The following is a 10,000-nucleotide window of genomic DNA, read 5'->3' on the forward strand; positions in this document are numbered from 1 at the left end:
CCCATGTCTAGATCCAGGAGGCTGGTTTAAAAAAAAAAAAGACTTGGAGAGAAGCATTATAAGTCAACGTTGAACCAATTGATATTTCTGTCTGTTTTATCTACCGCTGTGTCATACATACCAACTGTGATTTATACATGAAACATACGCCTGCATCAACCCATCTAACAAACGAAAACAGTTTGTTTAAAAGGGTGATTGATATATATTTGTTTACCTATCTCTTTATTTTATATATCATTTATCAATATATTTACAAATTAATTTCTTATTTATACATATTTTTATTTATTTATTAACATATTAATTAATTAATGTATTTGTTTATATATATTCATATATTTCATCTATTTATCTATTTACTTATTCATTTATTAAATTATATATTTATTTATCTATTTATTCATCTATTCATCTATTCATTTATTATTTGATTGTTTTTTGTATTTCGCTGTCTGCCTTTTCTAGCAACCCAACATCCTCACTGCACAGACTTCACCAGGCACAATTGCCAACTCTATTTTTCTTTTTCACCTTTCAATTTTCAAAGATACAATGACCTCTATATTATGAATGGACATGACACGGAAGTGAAAAACCAAATCGGCATTGAAAGACCTGAAAACCGGACATTCTCTGGCAATGCAAAATTCAAACGATTCAGATTAAAAAAAAAACAACCTGGCGCTCCATTTTTTTTTATTTATCTAAAATTCAAAGATACAATAAAGAATTAAAATGTCCACTGTGTTGTGAATGGACATGCCGAGGTAGTGAAATACCAAGCCTAAATTGAAAGATATGAATTCCATTCTAGAAGATGAAGGGAGGACATAATTCACGCTTGACCGGCTGTCCCTAGATTTCGGTTCTATAGACGGCGCGTGAAAAGACCAATTCTCAGTCAGGACGATACATTAACCCTTCACACGCTGAATTCGATTTTAATATAACCTGACACTTTATTCCATTTTCGATAAGAAGTCATGAACAACCGTGCGAATCGAGCTTATCTGAAACATTGTCGCTACTCTGTCGTACTACGAGAAAAAGCACGTGTATAAAAGATTGGCCCAGAAAAATCGTCCTTCAAATATTGATTGGTTAAAATGATCCTCTTCTTGAGAAAAAAAAACCTGGTAATTCGATCGATTAAAATTACCCTTATCTTGGTAAAATCTTTCAACCTTCGTGAAAATCAAGGTTTGAGAGATTTTGCCAAGATGAGAGCTATTTCAATAATACAAGTGCTCAAACCTGGGACATCGAGATGTGTCTAAGGTTTGAACGTTTTTGCCAAGATGAGGGTAATTTAAATCGATCAATATTTGAAGGACGAAATCTTAAACGCATGTTTATTTTATTTTGTTGTTGTTGTTGTTTTTTTTTAATTTGAAAAAGAGTAAGGCAGTTCTGTATTCTAGATGCAAACAATATATCTAGATAAATAATGGGATAAATTATGAAGTAAGAGGTAATTCCTCTTCGCTGCAAACGTGATAAACACCAAAAATACCGGCTGTGGAAAGGCTATTCAGTCAGTGTGGTGGGTGATTTACCAGATAGGAGTTTATACTATTAAAACTCTGCGGTAAATTGAACTAATGCTAATGTTTGCTGCTTGAAGCTCGGAGAAGTTAATAACAATTAATTATCAAATTGAATGGACGCTTCAATTAAATTACATCAATTACACATTATCTGCCTTCGTTAATTAAATTTAAGCCTCCATTACATTTGACTATTGTTATTTTTGAGGGGCAGCGTGGCTCAGCGATCCGGTCTTTGTTCGTACCCGAAAGGTACCGAGTTGGATCACCCGCGCAGTGCTCTGCACAGATTGTCCCACTCTATTATTCCAAGGTCCTAGTAGTCTGTGGTGCTGTGTCACCTCGAGCAAGTCACCTTGCCCTAGCTCAATTTGGGGCGCTGCAATGCGACTGACGTCTGGATTATTCCAGTCTTCCCTTGGAATAGACCCGAGAGACAAATTTCCCCAATGGGATGAATAAAATTAAAAAAGCACATCTTTTAACAGTTTTGGCCGGATAAGTTTTACCGCTTACTTAAATATCGAACGAGTTTACCTTATTAAAAGCCCCAGAAAGTATCATATTTGTGATTCAAAGAAGTGTCCATTTTTCAGATTCTTTGACTATTTAGGAGTCAGCCTATTCAACAAATATTTGAAGTTACACATCCGGTCAAAATTTTAAAAATATGATCGTTCAGCAACTTGCAACTACCACACGGGTTTCATTTTCACGCACCTCCTCTACTATCATCTATAATAAGGTCATCATTTTTTTGTCCCAAGAAATGGTTTCCGGTCTAACTATATTACCGTTTGAACTATATTTGTTGTTGACCGAAGAATTCTTTTGAATCCGAAACTTCCCGTATTAAGTACTTGTTTTAATTTTTTTTAAATGTCATTATTTCCTCCCCCCCCCCCCCCCCCAATACTTTTTTTTTAATTCCACAATTTCTACCAGATAACTATTCACTCTATCTATGACACTATAATATCATGATAATACAATATTATAATATTTATTACCTACTTATTTACCACAAAATCGTCATGGTGTGTCATATCACCCCTACCAAACATTTACCATTTAACTACCGTATTCTGAATGGACGCGGACATTAAAAATGTGGCCAGAATACTCGTCCTTCAAAAAAATATCGATCGTTTTAAATGACCCTCATCTTGGCAAAAACTCTCAAGCCTGGGACTTTAATCAAGACCTCGCAAGGTCACAGGTTTGAAGGTTTTTGCCTAGACGAAATTCATTTAAATCGATAGATATTTAAAGGACAATTTTCTGGCCAAATTTCTAAAGTCGCGTCTTTCCAGAGTACGGCAGTTAAATGGTTAAACTCAACGCCCTGACCTAGGGTAGGTAATTTAATTCTCCCAATTTCATGTTGACCCCCCTCCCCGGTACTACCTAATCCCTCCATAAAATTCGTGTTTTTTTTATCACCTGTTCACTGGACCGCAATGTCGTCTGGTCGATCAATCTCTGAGGTGTGATTACAAATACGTGTAGCTTTGATTCGGTACATACTTTTGCTACTGTTTTAATACAGATACGTTTACGTAAAATTCACTCGCAAAATCAGCCCGCCAGTTGAAATGAACCAATACACAAAACCTTAAACATCTATAATCTGATTGATATACTTTAGTGTAAAGATTATTGATAAACTTTAGTGAAAACTAATCACCCAACTCGCGTTCTAAAAACAAAGGATGGGGGGAAAAGTGTATACAAAAATGCCAGACAAAGCAGATAGAAAAAAACAAACCAAACAAAACATAAACAACAAAAGAAAAAAAGAAGAGATAAAAAGTAAAAAAAAAAAAAGAAAAAAGAAAAAAAGAATCACAAAAAGTCAGTCTGCCTCGACTGATTTCAGGTTTTTAACAGATTGCGGTTCATTTTAACTTCTGTCCACATATTATTTACAAGTCTGGTAACAGAGTGCAGTTATGGACTTGCCTTCATATTGTTGTAAGGGAGTAGCTCTTTTTGTGTGTTGGTTTGAGAGAATTTCCTTGAGACTATTCCAGTTTGGGGCTTTTTGACTTATAAATAAGAACATGTCGATTGAATCCGGTTTGTATATTAATATAAAGTACTATTGTGTATCTAGGTTAAAAGTTATAAAAGCGTTTAATCCTCGTACATCAACTATGTGCCTATCCCGAGACAAAGACCTATGCTACACCCGGATCTTCTAGGGCTAAGTCTTTGGTTATAATCAAATTAATAATGGGATATGTCATGTTTTGTTCCTAAACCAGTCAATGTGCTCTGGGAAACTGTGCATTTCAAAAATTGGCCAGAAAACTCATCTTTCAAATATCGATCGATTTAAATGACCCTCACCTTGGCAAAAAACTCTCAAACATGGAACTTTGCGAAGTCCCAGGTTTGAGAGTTTTTGCCAAGATGAGGGTCATTTAAATCGACCGATATTTGAAGGACGATTATTCTGGCCAAATGTTTAAATATATGGTTTTCCAGAGTACGCCAGTTAACGGGTTAAAGGGATGAGGTTATGTTGTGTGAGATGATGACTTGATTAAGATCCTTCTTTATAAATTCGTATTTCAAATTTCAAAACCGTTTTACATAAAACAGTAAAGGGTGTCTAACGTACTAGCATAACGGAGTAGACTTTGGTGGCGTGGTAGTGTTTACGTGAACTTCGCCATGTTTAAATAGCCTTGGCAACACATCGTGACACGATACACAACATCAGAAAGATCAGAGAACGGAGAAACATTCTTCAATTTATGATTTATGTGAAAATTTGTTTGGGTGTTCCCCCCCCCCCCTCCCTCCCTTTCACTCTTATTTTTTTTTTTAATCTCCAGGCTATTCTTCATTTCAAAATGGATTAACATCATTAAAATGTAAGGATATAAAGATGTGGACAGATTATTGATGTTTCATAAATCTCAAAACTCAATATTTTTTTACAAGTGACGTTATTGGAGTTGCTATTTTTCTGCCACTATAGTCAAACTTTTAAAGTTTTGAAATGTATCAATCAACAATGACTCACTTAAAATATGAAAATTGAATAAACATCATAATAATTTGACGTAACAACAAAAATAAATATGTTTTCTTTAAATGTATATTCAAATTAGTTTGTTGTTCTGAATTTGGGTGCATGCATCATCTAGATACATTCCATTAATAGGTATTTAAACACCCCCTCTCCCCTCCAAACCAATAACGACAACGAAAAAACAGCACTTTGCACCAACCAACATCCTGGTGCTGGTTTTGATAGTCTATCATTATGATGATATTAAACCCATTGGCTTTTAAATCTTCTAGACAATGTTTATTTCTATTATACCACTCCACTACTTACTGTGGTTGTTGTGTCAATATTTTTGCTTAAAATATACATTTAAAAAAATGAATTTGATCATATCTCTCCATATCATTTTTAATATATTTGTGATAGTTGATAGATTTCATCAGCAACCATTAAAAAGGGTTTGTTTCTAAATTTGATTTCTATTTTTTTGTTTTTGTGTTGTGTATTTAATTTTTTTAATATACTACTTGGAAAGGCTTTAAAAAAAAAGGAAAACAATGTAATCAAAACCCTTTTCGTGTAAAATGCCAACTGTTTGAGAATTAAATCCCGGGTTATGTTCAACAAAAATACACTTATTAACCCTTTCACGCCAATGTCCAATTTTATTCAAATCAAACAGTATATTGTCTACCAGGTTAAAACAATCGTCGATTTCACTCGTTATTGTAGTAATAAGATGTTTTCTATATAACGGCAGACACCCCCGCCAATCTGACAGGTCTAACTTACTGATCACTTATAAAAATACGACGAGATATAACGATATTATGTAACCAATCGTCTCAAAACGGTTTAAGGGGCGGTTTGGGTCTAATTATTAGGAAAATCCTTCGAAAAATTGATTTTGAGATTTTGGTGAAAATTGATATTTTATTACCCTAAAAATAATATAATTGAAGTCCAAATTCTTAAAGTAGACTATAAAGGCATGAAAAGCACAGTCGAAAATGGTACAGGTAGTAAGAAAAGTGTGAAAAACGGGAAGCTATTTTGCTATTTTCTCAGAATGTCATATTTCTAAGGGTATGGGATACTGTGTCAAACGTTTCTCTGAATCTATTCAATGAAATTGTCTGAAAATTTCCACAGTTATCACAGAGATAATGTATTGTGTCACCATAGAGAGTTTTTTTTGATAAGATATGTGAATTTTGAATTATAATCCTAATTCTGAATTTTTAACATCAATTTTGTCATAACATTTTGATTCTCAACTTTGTAATGTTCTAATAAAAATTCCATAAGCTAAAGCCGTAAAATCTCTCTATGGTGACACAGTATAGTACAATGTTAGCAAGAGGGAAGAATATGGAGGTCATTCCTTCATTAGTTTTTGTGGAACGTTTGCCACAAGATTGTTATATTTTTTTATGTCAGACCCCCAAATTAGGTCGCAAAATGAGTATCAACATAGATAATTAAAATTTTTCACCATAAATGTTGTTTTTTAACCTATAATGACGATACAGAATGATTAAAACCGCCCAATATTGGTAATTAAAATTTTTTTTGAAAAGACCCAAACCGCCCCTTAAGTTAAGATGACTTTTGTGCTTAAAATTGAAGTTTAAGCTTTACCTATACGACTTGAGCTAAAATATATATTAAAGGGAAAAGTGAGCATTTGTTTCATAAATTTCATAACATTTAGCTTTCCTTATTCTTATCATTTTGATTTTAAATAAATTTTCTTTACCTAGTTAAATACAAAAAAAAATCATTAAAAAAATCCCCCCCCCCCCCCAAAGAAAAAGACAAATAAACGAACAAACAAACAAAAAAAGACTTATACTTCCAGAGTGAAAACCCACATGCACCTGCAAAGGTTTGTTTTGCCTGTAATGTTTCAATATGTGACCGATTCAAAAGCTGCTGAATCCCGTCTTGTCAAATTGATGGATCGTCCGCACATTGACGCCTTCATAGGCTGTATCCATGTAACCAGATAGAAAGGCATTCCTTCTTTAAAACACTTTAATCTAGACAACATGACATCGCTACAAACACGGGATATTTTTTTCGTTAACAAATAAATAACACACAACAAAATTGAAATTGTCGGTGTTGAATTTGATGTATAGCCAAGCGTGTAAAGCGCTCAGGGCCAACCAGTTTAGTTTTTGGAGGTACACGAGGTTATATTTGAGTATTAAGGTATTTTCTATACAACGGCTGACACCCCCCCCCCCCCCCCTCCTTCTCCCCCAATCTGAATTGTTATGATCTCATGTTGTAATCTCGAAAAAAAGCATTCAAGTATTCTCTGTTAGAATGAATTAAGTCCAATACTTGAGATATAAGACTTGTAATAAATCAAAAGATTAATGAATGAGTACCAACAAAAAATAATTATAAGATTAAAAACTAAGTACAAGAATACCCCCCCCCCCCCCCCCCCCCCCAAAAAAAAAAAAAAAAAGAAAACAACAAGAAAAAAAACACACCAACAAAACAAAACAACAATAATCCCCCCCCCCCCCCCCCCCCCCCCCGCCCAATAAATAATAATAACAGATGATTTGGGGTAGCTATCTAACGTTGTAAATTGCGTGTTTCGAGTACGGAAATGATATGCGTATTTATAATGAGGATAATAGGAAGAAGTATAAGTAAGTGTAGTGGGGGTAGATGGTGGTTATGGATGGGGTATGTATTTTGCTGAGGAAAAGTCTGTGGTCAAAACATTCGTCGAAAAAGCTGTTTATGTGGCCATTTAGTTTTTAAAAATATATATGTCGTATGCAAATCGCCATTAGTTTCTTTTAAAAGTTTAGCGGGTAAAATCTTGGGATCATCTTAAGATGCAATTGCCATATAAAAAAACTGTCAAAAGTTTTGTTATCCAAACATTCGGGTAAATTCTGATATAATTTTGTAACATGAACTTCTGCATTGATGAAGGTTATAAAGTCTTTGGCCTTTCAGAACCATGCTGACATTTGATTTCATATTTTAAAAGTAGTTCTCTTAAAAGTCAATGTTGTTTGTTGTGATGACTGGGCGGCGGCCTTTACATAAATAGGAACAAAATTAAAACAGAAAATGTTTACCGATGCCTTAAAAATAATTTCACAAAAATAAAAGATAAGGTAAAAAAAAAGAGATATTGTGTCTGTTCAAAGCATAGGAAATAAAATCGTGTTTTGTAGATAGGATTGGCGGATGTCAATATGAAAAGAAATAGCAAAAGAAGTTATTCGAGGAAGTCAATAATTATCAAACGTCTACTTGTGTGGTTTATCTTTAACGACCAATTCCCCCTGGTCTTTTGAGTCCTGAAAAAAGCTGAGAAAGAAATAAGGCAGAAGATGATAATGTTTAGATTTCGATCCTTAAAAACGAAAATCAAACGTTATCTCCATCTTCAGTAATGAATTTAAAGATTGAATATCAATTTTTGTGTTTGAACCCTGGTCTATCATTTTATATATTTGAAAATTCCGTTTCCATTTTTTTATAGCTTAATTTTTTTCATTATTTTTGTTTTTGTCTCGGCCGGTCATTTGAGCGTGTCTTTTATCATTGAAGTTAATTTTTTTTTTAATATATAAATAGAAATGAATCATTGACAACCTTTAACAAAAAGTAAAACGGAGCTTCGCCAATAATATCTTTGTTACCTTTGTCTAGCTAATTATAGTTGTTGTTTTCGGTAACTGTTTGTTCTAATTAAATACCGCAATAGGGGGAATTGTTTTTTAATTTTGATTCGCTATATACGTGAAATAATTCTTCTATGATATGGTAGCAGATTTAACCCCGATAAATTATCAATTAAATTTTTTAGAATTTCTAAATTTTAAAAAATCTCCGATCTTTCGATAAGATTAAAAATGAAATATTGTATGATCCTAAATCCAAAAACTATCGTGTGCTCTAAACAAAAAGTGATGGAGAATTACAGAGGACAAAAATCAATGAATTTACCTGTAATTTCTGTCCAATCTCATTCTCGATGACGACGGACGGTAACCCGAGACGACATGTTTATAATACCTGGTCATCTCTCCATCATCAATAGATAGGAATCCCTTTCAAATCCTTGATGGGCCAATTTTAGATACAACATTTACGTATAGACGGTGACGATGACGATGACATTATCACCATAGAAATAATGTAATACTATTTTAAAATGGAATATTACTGGAAATAAGGCACTACATTCCAGAATTATAAGTTTTCGCTGTCCAAGATGTGATGGAATAGGTAAAAATTATATTATATTATTTAGAATCTCTCAAACTGCCAAGAACCGTAACTCGACACCGAATGGCCCAACGAAGCGGAGCGCCGACGCAGTTGGTTGTGGCAAGTCGCAAGCACGGGACGACGGGTTACCGTTCTCACAGCAGCTTGTAGTCGTAGCTCTCCTTGTGGGAAGGTAAGGAAATGCGCACACCGTGCCTTTGCTGGCCGCAAAGCACGGCTGGCACGGTAAGGTGACGCGAGCTGCTCCATGCGCGCGCAGAAATGCACACGGACACGCACCACTTGATTGGGGGAGGTGGGGGGATAGATCGAACTTGAATGGCTAGTCAGCTTTTTAAAAAAATATAATATAATATGACATTTTTTATGGGTGGTTTTATTTTATTTTCCCACCAGATCAGCCATTTTTCAATGCTTCCATCGTGCTTATTATTTTCTTTTCTTTCCTCGTCTCTTTTTTTTTCTTTTTCTTTTTTAAAAAGTTAGTTCTTTTTAAAAAATCATACCAACTATTTTTTGTCCAACAAGATCTCTGATCCAGCTCTCGACTTCAAAGCAACCAAATGTATATTTTATTTCATTATTTTTTGTTTTGCTTTTTGTAGCGACCCAAATAGTTGAGATAACATCATATTGCTACCATATTATATTATTCTCTTTGCAAGAGCACATTTAACCTTGGCATTGCGACTGTTTATCTTTTTTTCTTATGTGCGGCGATGTGGTCTTGTGGTATGTCACTCGCTTTTGGATCGGAAGATCCTGGGTTCGAGCCTCGCTCGACGCACTGTTGAATCCTTGGAAAGGGCTCTGTACTCACATTCTCTCATCGTACTCAGGTGTAAAATGAGTACCTGACCGTTAACAACGTTGTCTCTGTCGGAAAAAAATTGTAATATCGCCTAACAGGCATCATGTTTTGTTCTACATGTGACATGTTTCTGTTGGTCAGAGGCCCCTTGTAAAGCGTTTTGAGCGCATTAAATGGATATCGCGCTATATTAAAGCTCACGTTTTTTTTTTGTTTTTTTTTTTTTTTTTTGGGGGGGGGGGGGGGGGTTAAAATCAAAGAAATAACTTTAAGCCTTCACCTTTAGAAATTAAAATGATATTAAAATTCGCCACCTTAGAAAAATAAAACACAATCAAATAT

The 10,000-nt window shown here is 34.3% G+C and overlaps 1 long non-coding RNA gene across 2 annotated transcripts in view; it reads right to left on the reverse strand.

The window, feature by feature from the left end:
- Positions 1-10,000, reverse strand: part of LOC144964747 (uncharacterized) — a 76,928-nt gene that overhangs the window by 29,176 nt on the left and 37,752 nt on the right. The window contains exon 1 of one of the 2 annotated variants that reach the window (XR_013643924.1): positions 8,563-8,953. The exons of the other annotated variant lie outside the window; for it this stretch is intronic. This is a non-coding gene — a long non-coding RNA (uncharacterized LOC144964747). Of the gene's footprint in view, positions 1-8,562; positions 8,954-10,000 lie in introns of those variants that run through there. 2 annotated transcript variants of the gene reach the window in all.

Source organism: Berghia stephanieae, chromosome 2, assembly GCF_034508935.2.
Source record: "Berghia stephanieae isolate SIO BIC M18660-M18661 chromosome 2, UCSD_Bste_1.3, whole genome shotgun sequence".
Classification (NCBI taxonomy): Eukaryota; Metazoa; Mollusca; class Gastropoda; order Nudibranchia; family Aeolidiidae; genus Berghia; species Berghia stephanieae.